The 18,558-nt window shown below is 42.2% G+C and overlaps 1 protein-coding gene across 1 annotated transcript in view; it reads left to right on the forward strand.

Annotated features, from left to right (window-relative positions):
* The first annotated feature begins 3,306 nt into the window (after positions 1 to 3,306).
* LOC129172489 (RNA-binding Raly-like protein) overlaps positions 3,307 to 18,558 on the forward strand; it is a 44,981-nt gene continuing 29,729 nt past the window's right edge. The window contains exon 1 of the mRNA XM_054762281.1: positions 3,307 to 3,433. The gene's annotated coding sequence lies outside the window, so the exon portion shown is untranslated. The remainder of the gene's footprint in view (positions 3,434 to 18,558) is intronic.

Raw genomic sequence — 18,558 nt, forward strand, 5'->3', positions numbered from 1 at the left:
ACATTTACGAGAACAAACTCGTAACATTACAAGTCGTAAAATCACCAGAAAAATTTTGGATTATTACGACAGTAAAGTCGTAAATTTACGAGAATAAAGTCTTAAAATAACCAGAAAAAACACGTAATATTACGACAATTAAAGTCGTAAATTTCCATGAAAAAAGTCGCAATATTACGACAATAAAGTTGTAAAGTTACAAGAAAAAAGTCAGAAATTTATGAATTTAAGACTTTGTTTTTGTAATATTACGAGTTTTTTCTGGTTGTTTTACGACTTTAGTCTTGTAAATTTAGGACTTCATTGTTGTAATGTTACGAGTTTGTTCTCGTACTTTTATGACTTTTTTTCTCGTAAATTTACAACTTTGTTGTGGTAATGAGTTCTTTCTCATAAATGTATGACTTTTTTTCTTGGAAATTTACGACTTTTTTTCTCGTAAGTTTCCGACTTCATTGTCGTGATATTGAGATTTTTTTTCTTATAAATTTACGACTTTATTGAAACAAATGGTAACAACAATAAAGTTGTCAATTTATGAGAAAAAAAGTCGTCATCTTACCAAAAAAAGTCGTAAATTTATTCCAGAAAAAAAATATTACCAGACTAAATTTAGGAGAAAAAACAGGTAAGTTTATGGGGGCCTTATGTGACCTTTGGCCTTTGTAAATTTCTGAATTTTTTTCTTGTAATCTCAGATTTTATTTGTTTTTTTCACACTCCGTTGTAAGAAGCAGACAAAACTAAATAAAGTAGCAAATAAATCAAATGAATGAAATTAGGTTGGGGAAAACAAGTTACAATGTTATGGAACTAAAGTTCAAATGTGATGGGAATAAAGTCATGTTATGGAAATATTATATTATGTACATATTATATTATGTACATATTATATTATGTACATAATATATTATGTACATACAGTATTATGTGATGTACATATTATAATATGTAAATATTATATTATGTACATATTATGTTATGTACATATTATAATATGTAAATATTATATTATGTACATATTATGTTATGTAAATATTATATTATGTACATATTATATTATGTACATAATATATTATGTACATACAGTATTATGTTATGTACATATTATATTATGTACATATTATATTATGTACATATTATGTTATGTACATACAGTATTATGTGATGTAAATATTATATTATGTAAATATTATATTATGTACATATTATATTATGTAAATATTATATTATGTAAATATTATATTATGTACGTACAGTATTATGTGATGTACATAAAGTCCAAATGTGGTGGGAATAAAGTCGTCATCACGAGAAGAAGATTTACCAGAAGAAAGCTTTTGAGAAACAGTTGAGAAATTAAAAACCTCAGCAGAAAAAGCTGCAGTTGCAGTTTTACAAGTAAAAATAAACGGGGAATATGATGAGGAAAAATAAGACCATTTTCCTGGCATAGAGTTGAAAGATGTTTTTTTCACATACGTTTTTAATATGATGAGAAACAAACAACTAAATCCATGTGTCCTTTTGGAAAATGAAGCTGGGGGAAACGTTATGGAAATAATATCATGGAAATCAAGTCAAATGTATGAAGGTTACTTCAGATGAGCAAAGCGTGAAGTTAATGTTCATAAAACCAAGCTGAGATCAAATAAATCAACAGTGGTGTGAAGAAGAGTTTGCCCCCTTCCTGATTTCCTGTTTGTGTGCGTGTTTGTCCCACTTCAATGTTTCAGATCATCAAAGAAATGTAAATATTAGCCAATGACAACACCTTCATGATTAAGGGAGAGAAATATGTAACCTTACGTGGCCCTGTGTGAAAACGTGAGGGCGTGACCCGCACCAGCGTACACACGATGCAGCGCAGCAGGAAATGAAACCTGCACCATCCACAAGCTCCTGGCCTTCAGCTGCGTCAAGCAGGCTCATTAGGACGCCTCTTGATGGACGCTCCGGGTAGTTCTGGATGTGAGCGCACCCGGAGGTATCAACTCATTCCGTGTGGAGAGCCTCTTACTCAGCGTGAGGCTGCCTGAAGGTTCTCTGCTAATTAGCAAAGGAATTAGCAACATCACAGCCAAGGTAGTAAGCTCCCTCTGCATGCGCTTTAAAATCTTGGTGTCGCACTCTCGGCTGCAATCGACTCGCCAGCGCTGTTACATTTGTTACGTTACAACATTGGTTCTGTTGCCGCCGTGCTGTCGTGGTAACACAAACCACAGAGAGAGCTGTGCATTCCTTTGCGCTTTCTCATGCACTCTAAATCATGATTCAAGTTTGTTTGTTTGTTTTTTAAGGCAGTTTTCAAAAAGCCTCTCTCCAATAGAACTTCACTGTCCCTCGTTTGTGGCGGATGTTTGGTTCCGGACCGGACGGCTACTGGTGAATTTCATTTACAAGATGGCTAGCAAGCAAGCTAGCGATGACACAGGAGACACGGCAGGGCGGCACGAAGGAGACTGATTGACAATGGTCTGCAGCCAATCAGGACGCAGAAAACAGTGGGCGGTGCAGACAGACGAGAGAGGGAAGAGAGAGACACTCAACTTCCCACCATGCAATTCTTCTTAAAGGGCCAGGCTCGGCTTGTTACAGCGTTCACACGCGGTAATAAAAATAAAAAAAACAGCACAAAAATGTTTGCAAGGTGAACCGCGATAGAGCGAGGGAAGACTTTTAAATATTCCAGTTGTCCCTCGTTTAGTGGTTAATTGGTCCCAGACGCAACTGAGCTGTAGGATTTAATGTTAGCAAAGGGAATATTTCGGGAATTTGAGCATCGAAAGTCTGTTTATAACCTTCTAAATACATTTTTAACATTATTGAAGCCACGTAGACATGAATTAAACACTTTTTCACTCCTATTATTCTTTGTTTACATCACCGTGCCCAACTCCCATGCTGCAGGGGCTCGAGACGACGCTAGCTAGCGAGCTAACAAGCTAGCGAGCTAACCACTTAGCCTCAAATTTATTTCTTCTACACTTAAGAAGCCAAAAACTTACCATGTCCACACGGGATGGGAGGAGAACTTTTTTCCCCCCCACTCTATCACGTGAGACTTTGTGACTTCAAGGTAACTTCATGTAAGCTAATGGCAACGTTTTGTGTTATTACTGCCCCCTAGTGACCGGAATATCACTTGCATTTCAATGGGTTTTGACTAATTAGAGAACATAGTCTACCGTCAAACAGCCATCCTTACATTAAATTAAAAAATAAAATAAAATACAGCGTGCACGTCACAGATGCACGTGCACCATTGGCAAAGTGTGTCCCGTCGTGAGTCACGTGACAGCGGCACCGGCTGAGGCTGAGCAGAAATCGGTGAGACTGAAGAGAAGAGAAGACGGGAGAAGACAAGAGTGGCTTCTTCCTCCGCCTCACCGCCGCAGCTCCTTTTCCGTGACACAGCTTTGACTCCCGCTCGGTGAGTACATTTCATCTGACACTTTTTGTCTTTTCTTGTCGTTGTTGTTGATCGGGTTGTGTCGTGAGCATGCGCCGCTTCTTTAAAAAAAAACAAGCCAAGCTGGGATGCCGAGTGCTCGTGCACATCCACGCAGGACAAATACGTGCTTGTGGAATCCTCTTTTGGGGCCGTTTCCAGCTTCGCTGCGATTTTGGAGCGTTTTGATTTTGCAGCAGCTGAGAAGGGGACTTTGCTGGAGCTCACGCAAATGCAAGGTGAACTTTTGTTCCGCAAATAGAAACTTCACGTATCTGTCTTTTTGATGTCTAAACTGTTCCCGCGCCTTTTACTTCACGTTTCATCAACGCTGAAGTTGCTGTGCGGCGTCCACGTTTTGGAATATTTGCAGTACCTGCCAACTGCGGCGGGCACAGCAGCACGCACACACACACGCACACACACACACACACACACACACACACACATGATCGGGTGGTGTTGTGTGTCGATAAGTGACAGTCAGACATTAATGAGTTGCCGGGGCAGGGAGGAGGAGGAGGAAGAGGAGGAGGAGGAGGAGGAAGGGGTGGAGTCCAGATTGTGCACTTGTTCATGATGCAAACGATGCTGATGGGTTTGATGAATGGCGTGACCTTGGCGTGGCAGCCACAACTCATGCGAGTGGAGAGGCAAACGTCGGCAAGGCCCAGCTGATACCAGATCATGTTCCCCTTCTTTACCAACGTCTTTTTTAGTGGGTTTTTGGTCAAATAGTGTTCAATATGTGTGTGTAATTAACACAAAACGTCCTTGTTGGCAGCTTATTAGCTTGCTAGTACCTGGAAACAGGAAGTGGACGTCAGGCACGTAGCCCATCTATGATGCTGGACTCTCCTTTGCTAACTAACACAGTTACGCCAAAAGTCTGAGAAATGTTTTTAGAGTTTTACAGTGATAGTTGTCATGCATTGAGCGATTGTGAATGCATATGAGTGATGAATGAAAGTGATAAAGTACTTCACTGAACACGAGACCGTTGACAAAGACGATCTGGCACCTTCCGTTTCCAACACCTGCTTATTTCGTCAATTTTTCACCGTCTTTATCAAAATGTCGTCACTCGCAGCTCTTTTCGGCTCCGCTTTGGGTTGTCGAGGTGAGAAACACAGTTCAATTTCAAAACGGGAAGGTGGTGGTGAAGAGGAAGGCGTTGATCTCACTGCCACATCGTGTCTTTGGGAACAGTCACGTCATTAGTAAAGGTAAAAGTGACCCGATTTCCACATGTACAAGTATATACAGCAATTGCATGATGTAGGGACACTATAGAACTGCCTTGGCACGTTCGGTACATATTGCTATCTTGGTGTTAGCATGCTAACTGTTTGCGTGTTAGCATTTTAGCTAATTTATTTATGTTTACATGGAAATACATGCATGGCTTGATGTAGGGTACTATAGAACTGCATTGGCACTTTCCGTACCGGACAAAGTACTATCTTGTTATGTGCTAGGATGCTAACTGTTAGCATTGTACCTAATTTTGACATGTATATACAGCAATTGCATGATGTAGGGACACTATAGAACTGCCTTGGCACAATCGGTACACATTGCTATCTTGGTGTTAGCATGCTAACTGTTTGCTTGTTAGCATATTAGCTCATTTATTTATGTTCACATGGAAATACATGCATGGCTTGATGTAGGGATACTATAGAACTGTATTGGCACTTTCCGTACCGGACAAAGTACTATCTTGTTATGTGCTAGGATGCTAAATGTTAGCATTGTACCTAATTTCCACATGTATATACAGAAATTGCATGATGTAGGGACACTATAGACTGCCTTGGCACGTTCGGTACATATTGCTATCTTGGTGTTAGCATGCTAACTGTTTGCGTGTTAGCATTTTAGCTAATTTATTTATGTTTACATGGAAATACATGCATGGCTTGATGTAGGGTGCTATAGAACTGCATTGGCACTTTCCGTACCGGACAAAGTACTATCTTGTTATGTGCTAGGATGCTAACTGTTAGCATTGTACTTAATTTTGACATGTATATACAGCAATTGCATGATGTAGGGACACTATAGAACTGCCTTGGCACATTCGGTACATATTGCTATCTTGCTAGGTGTTAGCATGGTAACTGTTTGCGTGTTGGCATTTTAGCTAATTTATTTATGTTTACATGGAAATACCTGTACATGCATGGCTTGATGTAGGGATACTATAGAACTGCATTGGCACTTTCCGTACTGTACATAGTGTGATCTTGCTAAGTGCTAGCATGCTAACTATTAGCATTTTACCTCATTTCCACATGTATATACAGCAATGGCATGATGTAGGGACACTATTGAACTGCCTTGGCACTTTCGGTACATATGCTATCTTGCTAGGTGTTAGCATGTAAGCATTTTGGCTATTTTACAAAGTATTCATGTCTAAATGCATACACTGTATATATAAAGTACATGGCTCGATGTAGGAACACTGTAGGACACTCTGCTATTTGGATTCTAGCATGTTAACACTTAGCATTTTGCTCATTTACTCATGTCCACATGCTAAATTATAAATGGCATGCCATGCCATGATTGTTTTTTATACATGTCAAACTATAATTGTAAAACGGTAAAAATGTGTTTTGTGTTAACATTTTTGATTCAATGGATTTAGCGTCCGTTTCGGTTGGAGTCTGGCCTTCTGGGACGAATTAATGACGCTAACCAAGGTCCCACTGTGTTAGCTAGCTGCTAACAAGGGCGTCTTGTGATAAAAAATAGAAAAGAACACGGGTGGACTTAAGCGGTGTATTAATAACACGACAGAGACGCACGCTAACTGGAAAACGAGGCAACATTTTGCCGGAAATTGAAGTTATTTAACTGAAAAATACACTGACCAGATCATATGCTAACCAAGGTTCCACTTGGCTATAAAATCTATAATAAACATTGGAGTATTTTGAGGACATCCACCTCAAAACGACAACATATGTGGAATCTATCCACACACACGTCACAGCAGAAAAGTGAAATTGTGTCACTTGAACCAAGTAGCCTTAGAGTCATAATCCAGATAATCTATTGTAAAAATGTCAAAATGAGACATTGGATTGTCTGCGTGGGCTAGCTATCAATGCTAGCTATTTGTATGCCAGAGACCGGGTGTGGCAAGCTGCGCATGAAATGTGCTGCAAAGCAAACAATGCTTATCTCCAGCCAGGGATGAAGCCCTGCGATAGCCAGCCTCAATCACCAGGAGCCGCAAGGAGCCAATCCAGTTAATCCCTGAAAGCTGGTCTTAAAAAATCGTTTTCCTGTCCCAATAGAGGCCTACCCTCCCACAGAAGAAAGGTTGCTTCTTGCCCAGTTGGAAGGACCCCCAGAGGAGGGAGAGCACCGTATGCCGTCACTACAGTTGTGTATGTGATACAGCGACAATGCCAGAAGGTGGCAGCATACTGGCTTTTCAACCCAGCAGACCCACATTAAAATGTGGTTGAGGGTACTTGTCTGCAACAAATGGTGGCAGAAGTGGGATGTTTAGCTGTGGTGACCCCACGATTTGAGGATTTGAATGGGGTACTTGTTCGTATGTAAGATAGACCCACCTCTAGAAGGGGGAGGCAGTGTGAAATCATGTAGGAAGGCTCCTTGGGACGGGGAACCTGGAGGTGGTTGAGACACTAAGAGGATTGCAATGGGGTTCCACCACAAATGTCAGAAGTGGGACAGTTAGCCGTTTGGCCAGTAGTGACTGGGGACAGACAACCAGGTGTGTTTGATTACAAAGATGGATAAGAGGCTGGGAGGATTGGAATGGGGTGGTGCGGGACCTCTAGAATGGGCAGGGCCCATGAGGACATCCATTGGAAGTCACTGGTTTAGGCACTAGGTGGATTGTAATCGGGTTCCATCACAAATGGTGTCAGAAGTGGGATGGCGTTAGCCCTGTTGGAACTGGCAAGGGGTGGCGGGTGAGGCACTAGGAGGAATGGAGTGGGATGATTCTAGACAGTTCTCCTAGCTAGTTTTTTCGTACCTGATAGACTCGACCGCCCACTTGCAGTCTTCCTCAGAGCGGTCACGTGATGTTCCTGTCATGTGTCGGGAACGTGCCCATGGGACCATAAACCGGGACGAGGGGGCCTTTTTACTCTCTCACGCCTGGGATGTGGTCTTAAAGAAGTCGGACGGCGCTGTCGCCCTGCTTTCCCTGACAGGAAGACTGCGATGACAAATCAGCTGACGTGACACGTCACAGGAACATCACATGACCACTACAAAACTCAACTAACTAAAAGAATGAAAGAATGTGTGAAAGTTAGACCAAAAGAACCTCATTGGAATGGGACGGTAGTGTCATGCAATCACAAGTGTGCTACGTGTGACAAATGGTGTCAGAAGTGGGATGGCGGGTCTTTGCAAGGACCCTAGAGTGCTAAGCCGCATTTTAACTTTTGGGCCTTGTGCTGAAAAGTCCAAGTAAACGCTGGCGTATATTCTGTACTGGATTTCCTGACAGCGCGAGGCTGGCAGTGCCCACCGGCCATCCATCTTTGGGCAGGAAACCCATGAAAAACTTCCAAACTGAAAGGTCAAAATAGAGATTAGAAGCTTCTCCGTGGTCTCTTTTTTTTTGTTCTTCCGCCTGCGTGTGGAAGATAACAAGGAGAGGAAACGGACGAGGAGAAGACGCACGTCCGGGTTGGGAAAGATCTGAGCTGTGAGGACGCGTCAACGTTTGTGGTGTGTGATGTTCCATGATGCATGTGCCTATTAGAGCTCCTCCTCTCCGGCAGGCCTTCCTCCACGCTGGAAGTCCACGTTCAGTGCATCTTTTCATCAACGACAGCCTCAGCGTGTGTGAGCGCACCTCTTGCTGTTGCGAGGCGCGCCATCAGCCCCGCGGCGTCCATACCTCAGCGCCTTTCATCCCCTCCTTTCCCTTGGAGATGGCGTTTGATTTCAGCAGCGTGGACAGACGCCAAGACTTGATCACGCCGACGGCTGGAACCAGTCCATTCTTGCCTCAACGTTTGGAGTGTCTTTTCTCACTAACCCCTGGAACCTCACCGTCGCACACGTCTGATGCTATTTCAAGCTCGGTGACCCCCATTCCCCGGGGCAAGAAGAGAGCCTCCCTGCCCCGATAAGAAACTAAATGAAAAGGCCTTTGCACAATGGCTTCTTGTGTACCCTTAGAATGACTTTTTTCTAATCTGACAGGGGGAAAGGTTTGGCTCTGCGTTCCGTCTGTGGGGGGGGGGTGTTGCTCACCAGTGTAATGAGATGAACATGCAGCTGCAATACAAAAACACGCATACTTGCAGTGGGGGGAATCTTTTATTATCACTTTAGCTACAAAGGTGTCATACGATCTGCTGCATGTGCTTGGCTCCCTTTTCTCAGCTTGTTGAGCATTACAGCATTCAAGTGTTAGAAGGGGGATCCACCCCTCCCTCCTTTGTCGCAGTCAATCGGTTCCAGACGCCACCGGGTCTAATGAGTTTCCGCGATATAGGATTCAGTGGTAATAAACGCAGTATTGTAGTTAGAGCATAGAGAAACAGGACCGGGCGATCTGGACCTTAGCATGTATCACGATGCCTTTGGGATGTGTCACAATAGGACGATATCAGATGGTGGCACCAAGAAAGTATTCCACACTGCTTCCTCTGTTCATCCAATACGATTGCAGCATATTTTCACATGGATAAGGCTTCAAATCACTGCGGTCTGTACGCCGTGAGCCCCCAAAGTCACTTCACCGTCGCTCGTACGCCCGTGAATACTCTCACTCAGTAATTTGTAGGACAATTACCATCCATCATGACGGGCCTAATTCCATGGAATAAATACTAGTGTACTGTACTTTTGATAGTGTTTAGGCCAGCAGAGAAGGCCTTGCTGGCCCTGACTGCACACCACCGATATGAAGCCAACGCAAACAGTTAGTGGTTTGGTACGCAACGTGTCAGAAAAGACCCAAAAATGTCCATCACGGCTTTCCGAATGTCTTGTTCTGCCTGAAGCACAAAGATAATGATAGGTTTGCTTTCAAGGATGACAAAGTCAATTAAAGAAAAAAATCACTTCAAAGAGGCTGAAATCTGAGGATATTTACATTTTTCCATAAAAATCAATGGAATACCAAAATAGTTATTGATTCATTGGATTGATTCATCGTTGCGTCTCGAGATAAAACACACGTGAACGTCCCTCCTTGTGGACTGTTTTGCAGTCAAACACATCGAAAAAGAAAACCTCCTTTCTAATGGACCCTCCGCTAACCTAGATAAGACCTTGATGGAGAACAAAAAAAAAAGGCAGGCTTCACTACACATCTTAAAATAAAGCTCTGCCTACTATCAGCTACAGATGAGACGCCGGAGATGTAAGTTGGATCATTTTGTTCTCATAGGCTGGCCTAGCATGATGTTGCTGTTAAAATGTGAGTGTAATGTTAGCACATTAGCACCACATAGAGTAGTTAGCTATGCTAGCGTTGCTAACGTTTGCGTCTTCCTTCCCCGCTCCTTGTTGTACGTAGGACCTGTGCAGAGTGGACAAAGTGCACATGGTGAATAGTGGGCGTGGACAAACGCAGCTCATTAGCATTAAAGCTACAGACACAAAACGAAACGGTGTGTTGCCAGTGTGGCACTTCTGAAACTGAAATGGACAGTTATCTGCTGTCCCCATTTCAATTCCAAATAGTTTCTTAAATTGAATTATAATACACCCCCGCCCCCGCCCCCCATCAGACCTCCACTTTTCACCTTTCCCACCCCAAATGATGACGAGCGTGCCCTCACGTCTGCATCTCCCCGTCGCCACAAACGCTGGCGTATTTGCTTCCGAGCTAATTGCTCCCAGCTCTAGTGACCCAGTTAGCGAGGCCTGCTGGAGGAGAGGCTATATTTGGCAGCCACACGAGGAGAATTAAGGAAATGGAGAAATCGCTCCATGCCAAGAAATATGGGATGGCATGGCATATGTTCCAATCCCCCGGGGGGGCCATGGAGTCACCTGCAGGTGGAGCTTTATTCCCTTCCTTTCTCGCTTTCAAGTGCATATCGGGATGACGAATGCGATGAATCCGTCTGTCTCCTTCCAAATAGAAAAGAATGGCTGTGAATATTGTGAATATGAATCCAGGTCATTGTGTTCTCACAGCAGCTGGACTTGGACCACATCCACACTAGCAGTCAGACTAGATAGGACAGCTCCAGTCCCCTTCTAAGACGACTTGAACAGTCCAGTTGCAAGCTGACAAGGATTGTTTTCTTGTTTTGTTTCGCAAACGTGCACCAAAAAGAAGTCGGATTCACACGTTAAAGGAAAAGAGCACTTTTTGGGAATGTTGCCCATCATCCACAATCCTTATGTGAGACATGAACACACGTCTTTTTCTTTTCTTTGCGTTGTAAAGATCCTGTATAAAAACAGATCAAAAGAGGCAGCTAAGAATGCACGTAATGGGACGCACCTATTCCGCCTTTAAAGCCTTCTGAAAAAACGCTCCATTTCCATAATGCATTGGAGCTGCTGGAATAGAAACATCTGCTTGCTGCTTGTTGATGTCCAAGCAGAAGCTGCAGTAACTCTACATTTGATCCATTTTACTTAGGATTTGTCAGATCAACCTACATAGATGTTCAGACGTGCCTACACCCTCAATCATCTATCGAAGCTCATTGCATTCGGCTAAGCACCGACTTTCAAGCACCGGTGATCACCGGTTCCATTTCATAACATAACATTCACACACCTCATTCACAGAAGGGATCCGCGTTGACATTTTAGCCACATGGTCGCTATATTTCGTGAATCAGGCTGCGCGTGTAAGCGTTTCTTGCATCATGCGTTTATCGGGTGATTAAATACAAGCCATCAACAAAGGTGAAGGAGCGGGAGCTCCACCTCCGTAAAGCCATGCAATGCAGGTCTTAAAGCTGTAAAAAACCCTCCACAATGCAACCCGGCCGCTGACCAACAGAGCCAAGAAAGTAGAATTTGGACACAATCCTCCATCGCCTTCCTGGCAAAACATGCATGGGTGCCCAAAGTGTGGCGCGGGGGCCATTTGTGGAACGTGGTTCATTGCAAACCTGGTGGAAAAAAGGAGCAAAAAGGAGAAAAAAGGCAAAATGTAACTAGAAATAGTTACACAAAGATTTGCCTTTAAATATGTATCATGTACATATATGTTGTTTTTTTATTACAAATGTTTTTTTCTTTTACATTTTAAATATGGAAGGACAACACATAAATAGACAAAGACAAGTAGCTAAGAGAAAAACAGTGATCTTTATTTTTATTTAGTGTTATTATTATGATACACTATGTTATCAGAAGAGTGATTTATTTGGTCTCAAAAAATGTTGACAATAAAGTCAAATAAATCAATTTGTGGGGCAATAAACATATCAAAATGCACCTGCATTGTTTTGTGACTCGGTCAAATAAAAAAAGTTTCTTACTTTTCTTCAAATTCATGTTAAAGTCTCGTCTTGTCTCGTGCCGGTGACCCCCCTTCTCATCAATCCATTTTTTAAAAACCCTGATAGAATGACGCTGTGGAATTCGAAGCGTGAAGTGGCGAAGGACAGCCGCACGTGAATTAGCGTACACATTTGATGCGTCAAATTGTGGTCGTCAGCCATGTTTTTGGTGTACTTTTCCTCCTGGGAGTTTGATGCTGGTTATCTTCTCGCGGGATAGTTCTTCCTGCCCCTGCAATCTGGAACGCAGCGACCGCGTCGACCCCGTAGATCCGCAATGAAAGACAAAAATTCCGAGATAATCACCCCGGCTCTGATTATAAGGCACCAGACTGCGTGGTGGGGGTGTTGTGGAGATAACGCCCCATCCCGCCTCACCCTATACATGTCTTTTATCTCTCGCCTGTCGTCCACGGGCGAGGCTATAGGTTGCTTCCCATCAGATTACGGCCGAGGCGGCTCATTTTTAGCGAGGTGAGCACCGCCCCCACCCACCGCCACCTCCCGTGTCGCCACGCCTCGGAGCGCTGCCATAAATTCAAGCGGGAAGTGAGAGATGGGGCTGATTGAAATTGTGATGTATTCACTTTAGGAGGTCGGAGCAGGGGCGTCGCTGGCAGGGGTGGGTTTGGTTCCCCTAATGCAGCCAAACAGAAGAAGGTTCATTGAAGGTATGAGGAATATGGAAATGATGGATGGAGGGAACATGAAGAGGAAGGAGTAATCATTTATAAGCTAATTTCTGCCTCCGTGCGCCACCTTTGGTAGTAGCAGCATCTTAAAGAAGACTAGCTTTGCAAACCATTCACCACCTCCCTCTGCTTCCACTCGCATCTACGACTCTCTCATTTTCTTCTTTCCTTTCGGCCATTGAACCTCAGCTCAGGCACAGCGTTGGACGGTCACGTCGGAGGCAGAAGAGCGGCCTGCTGGCCTTCATGCTAACCACGCATACATTACTCACTACATTTAGAGGAAACAACAGATATAAATAAAACGACATATTGTGGTGCGCATGCGTCCGTGAAGACCAGGCTGCTCTGTACTTGACAGGAGCCAATCATGAGCTATGAAAAAAGCTCCCGGCGAGCTTGTCAACACATTGGAAATTGCAGGAGGTCATTACTCAGTTTAACTCTATATATTACTAAACTCATCACACAGCAACTTAACACACAAAAGAAATATACAAGCAAGTACCAATATGAGTGAAAAAAGGGAAAAATGTTAAAGTTTGCCCATAATGCTGACATCATTGCAGCGCCCCGGCAGGCAGCAATGAGTGCTTTGCTGAGACACAATACATTATGGGAAAACTTTAAAGTTGTTTTAGTTTTCATTCTTAACTCATATTGGTACTTGTTTGTATATTCCTTAGGTACACCTTTAGAGTGTTAAGTTGCTGTGTGATGACTTTAGTGTTATGTGTAAGATGACACAGTGAGTCACACTGTCATATTGTATTCAAACCATCAGTGGTGGTTCAGAAGTAAAGGAGATGTCACGAGATTACAACCTAGCGCTTATACACCGCAAGTTATGATATATATTGTATCCCCACAACAACTGGCAGCTTTCTGTCGAGTCTGCAGCATTGCACCCCCCCGTTTACCGCACACAGGGAGATTACATTCCAACGGCAGCAAAGGATGTCTGTTCATTCAGCCTTTAATTGCTAATTGGGTGCTGGAATGTTTCAGGTGTGCCGCTGCCGGTGCATTAGCCCGCTCATTTGCGGATTTAGCAACAAATGCATCATGGCGAGAGGGTCTGATTGGAAGGCAAGTTTCATGTGACAAAAATGAGCATTCCCTGTGGTGTACAGTAGTCCCTCGTTTATAGACCTTGAAAAGTGAATTCTTGCCAAGTAGGATTCCTCACTTATAAATGGAATATTTTGGTAGTTAGAGCACCGAAAACCGGTTTACCACCTTCTAAATGCACTGTTTAATGTTATTAGAGCCTTCTAGACATGAAATAACACCCCTATAGTCACCTTTGCACTCCTATTACCCAATATAGTAGACATAATAAGACACAGAAAATCTCTTTACCACATTCTAAATGTGCTGTTTAACATGATTAGAGCCCTCTAGACATGAAATAACATCTCTATAGTCACCTTTACACTCCTATTACCGAGTATAGTAGACATAAGACAAAATAAGACACAGAAAACCTGTTTACCACCTTCTAAATGCGCTGTTTAACATTATGAGAGCCCTCTAGACATGAAATAACACTCCTATAGTCACCTTCAGTCACCGGGTGAAGGCTGCTGCCTCTCGCCTGCCGCACCCATTGACTGGAGTGGGTGTGTTGGAGATGAAATTCTCCGCAAGCCAATGAAGGCCACAAGGACCATTCTGTTAAGTAAATGTCACCTCCCCTTACGTGTTCGTTAATCTCCAATTATGGGCAGGAATAAAACAGGATTAAGGCATATCATCACAACGCGTGAATGCCGTATACAGTAATCCCTTGCCATTTCAAATTTTGTGGCTTCAGTCTATTTTTCCAAATAAATAAATAAAAGATTGCTGCTTCATGGTTAAATATGGCCTATTACTAGTAAAGACAAATATGCACATTTAAGCACATTTGCAATATTCTTGGTCTGCCCAAATGAAGCATTTTCAAGCATAGAAATGGCTAAATGAAGTAAAATGACAAATATAAGACATTCAGAAGACACATTCAAAGACATTGTGATGATATGCAGTGTATCTATAGGCTAAGCTAAAACTCAATTCTGAACCACTGACCACTGTTCTTTTATGATGTCTACTATATTGGGTAATAGGAGTGTAAAGGTGACTATAGGGGTGTTATTTCATGTGTAAAGGGCTCTAATCATGCTAAAAAAACATATTTATGTCATAAACAGGTTTTCTCTTATCATGTCTACTGTATTGGGTAATACAAATAATAATAATAATGTCTAATCATGTTCAAGTGTATTTAGAAGGTGGTAAACAGGTTTTCTATGTCTTATATGTCTTATTTTCTTTTATTATGTCTACTATATTGGGTAATAGGAGTGTAAAGGTGACTATAGGGGTGTTATTTCATGTGTAGAGGACTCTAATCATGTTAAAAAGTGTATTTAGAAGGTCGTTAAAAGGTTAAGACATATTTCTATGTCTTATGTGTCTTATTTTGGTTTGGTTTAGTTTATTTGAACATGAAGGTTCCAATGGAATACAATCTCATGAATCATTTTTTCACAGTTCCACATGTCCAAAAGGAGTAGGAAGAAGCAAAGCTTATTTAATCCTACCCCCCATCTATTCTACATCTATTACAGTACATGTTATTCACTTCCTGCATTCCATGTCATGTTTTATATGACAGTCATTATAATAATAAATAACAATAAAAAAACAAAGACAAAAAACAGGCATGACAGAACATCATTGAGATGATGAAGACTCTTCTGCTTGTATTTAGTAAACATCAACTGCTTGTATTGTTTATGAATTTGCTCATCTCTGTACTTTGTTTGAGTTCCTTACTCAATCCCTTCCATCATTTAATTCCACACACGGAAATGCTGTGGGTTTCAGCGTAGTTCTCACATATAAATGTTTTAAGTTGAATTTTCCTCTAAGATCATATTTCTCCTCTCTGATTGAGAAATACTGCATGAGGTTTTTGGGTAACGAGGTATTAACTTTATACATTATTCTAGTGGTTTGAAAGAATACAAATTTTCTCTTATTATGTCTACTATATTGGGTAATAGGAGTGTAAAGGTGACTATAGGGGTGTTTTTTCATGTCTAGAGGGCTCTAATCATGTTAAAAAGCGTATTTAGAAGGTGGTTAACAGGTTTTCTATGTCTTATGTGTCTTATTATGCCTACTATATTGGTAGTAGGAGTGTAAAGGTGACTATAGGGGTGTTATTTCATGTCTAGAGGGCTCTAATCATGTTAAAAAGCATATTTAGAAGGTGGTTAACAGGTTTTCTATGTCTTATGTGTCTTATTATGTCTACTGTATCAGGTAATAGGAGTGTAAAGGTGACTATAGGGGTGTTATTTCATGTCTCAAGGGCTCTAATCATCTTAGAAAGTGTATTCAGAAGGTGGTGAACAGGTTTTGTATGCTCTAACTACCAAAATATTCTATTTATAAATTAGGAATCCTACTTGGTGGAAATGAACTTATTTAGCACGGCCGGGTCTGGAACCAATGAACCGCCATAAACGAGAGATGACTGTATTTGTATTTTAGGTTTTTTTTTTGCCATTTTTATGCTTGAAAATGTTTATCCAGCTGTCCATCCATCTATTTTGCGTGCCACTTGTGCACTATCCCGGCTGCCTTTGGCTGAGAGGCGGGGCACACCCTGGACCAGTCACCAGCCAACTGCAAAATGCTGATTTTAGGCAAAAATAATTGCTGATTCCTGATATATCTGTTGACATTCATCATGTGTTTTGTAGGTAATTGTTTTCATTGTTCCATATGCTCACGGACCACATTAGCTTTAATGTTCCGTTGTTTAATTTGGACTTAATAGCTGTTGATCCCTTTTATTCCCTCGCCTTTTGCCTCAGGTCATGAATGATATACTCTTTCGGCGTAAACCGCAAGGTGCACTTTTAACGGCTATATTTTCAGCTTTTATGTCATTTGCCGCAGCATTTGCATACATCCTGACATTTTATGACGCGTCAGTGCATAAAAGCAGAACGAGCGCTGCGCCGTAGGTTTTAAATGAAGACTGTAAAAAAATGTAATTAGATTTGAGTCCACACTTAAGTCCCTAATGTGTTTGGCTGCCATTCAAAGTCATTAGGGGGAATGTGTGATGGTGGAAAGGTGGAGGAGTCTGCGGCGCCGACTGCCTTCAATCATGATTGGATTGTCCGTCGCTGCAGGGTGATGATAGCACGAGTGACAGGTCGTAAAGACGTCTGCAAATGAAACATTTCCCCACTGATGATGACGGGCCAGGTCCAAGCAACAATGCTTGATGAGAGCCGACAACTTTTGGCTTAAAGGCTCCCTGACATGATGGATCAACTTTGCTTAAATATTGTTTGGAATGATGTTCTACATTGTTCCATTTTTGCAAATATGACATTTATAGTCGATGGCGCCAGGCAAGACAAGCGGAAGTGACGTCATCATTGTGACGCCTCTCAGCTAAAGCAGAGTAAACAAACGCTGGACTTGGTTCAGTATACTTTTCATCCAAATAGTAGTCGTGCCAAAATGTTGTGTTGCTGCTGGATGTTCACACTATCCCAGTGATACTGCAAGTTTGTTTTCTTTTCCAAAAGGGGAAGGTTTAAGACAACAATGGACGAAGCAAGTGCAGAAAACGAGAGACAGATGGACGCCCTCCTCCAGTTCTGAACACCTTTACAAGAAGCACTTGGCTTGAAAGTACAGTGTAAACGCATTTTGAAAAAGGAGGCTATTCTGCTGGTACACAGGACAAAAAAAGACAAGAAGGACAGTGTCAAATTTGCCACAGAACAGAGTAAGCCATGTCTTGTTTACATAATGTCTAAACACCATTCCATGATAGCGACAAGGCTGTGAAGCATTATTCATGTTATATAAACATCTTTTCACAGACATATGCATGTTTACTGTAGAGGGCAGTCAAATCAGGCTAAAAATACCCCTTTATGCTCTTTTATAAACTGATTTAAAAGAATAATTGAAGGATAAGCAACTCCAGAGTCATTTCCACTTACCATTCGGTGTTTTGAAGGCAACCGATCTTCATCTCCATGTCTCAAGGCTCAAGTCCATGGTCTGCAGGTTCTCTATTTCATCTCCAAATGTCAAATCTTGGCTATAATCACTGTAAACATCCCTTTCTCGTACACCGCCATGTTTGTTTACCTGAGTGACAGTACTCCGACGTGGTGTCACTTTCGGAAATGAGGCTGAACAGTGAGAGCTAGCTTATAATTGTCATTTTTGAAAATGTACATTTCACTTTCAAAAATGGAACAATGTAGAACATCATAGACCATCATTCCAAAGCAAAGTGGATGAATCATGTCAGGGAGCCTTGAAGGAGTAAGGAGGACACATGAGGTGGCCATGGCCGAGCTTCACATCGGAGGGGATTAAACATGCCAGGAAGAATCTCTCGTTCCGCCTCGCAGGGGGGGGGGCAGGTTTGGCCTGAGATGTTTCCTGCCACAGTTTGCCAGCACTTACGCCGCATGCTGCTTCTTCCTCTTCTTCTCCTCCTCAAACAGGCTTTGAGGATCTTAGAGACTCATGAATATCACAGAGGACTTGCTTTTGAAGTACCCCCCCCACTTGGAAATGATCTGGAAGAATAACTCCATCTTTGCTGCCATTCAGTCACAGCGGTCCACCAACCAAATAGAAAAACCTCCATTATTCCATGTTAAAGCTCCCATATTGTAGCGTTTCTCACCACTTTGAAATCAGTGTCAGAGATAGCAGTAGCATGAACGTACACAGCGTAACATGTGCTGTTAGCAAGCCCTACTTGTCTGTCTGTCCCTTTAATGCTCATGAGCTGTCTTTGTCCACGCCCACTAGCTCATTGGTTCCACACCTGACCCTGATAAGTCCATTCCTCACTTAGGAATGGAATATTTTGGTAGTTACAGGA

The sequence above is a fragment of the Dunckerocampus dactyliophorus genome, chromosome 2 (assembly GCF_027744805.1).
Source record: "Dunckerocampus dactyliophorus isolate RoL2022-P2 chromosome 2, RoL_Ddac_1.1, whole genome shotgun sequence".
NCBI lineage: Eukaryota > Metazoa > Chordata > Actinopteri > Syngnathiformes > Syngnathidae > Dunckerocampus > Dunckerocampus dactyliophorus.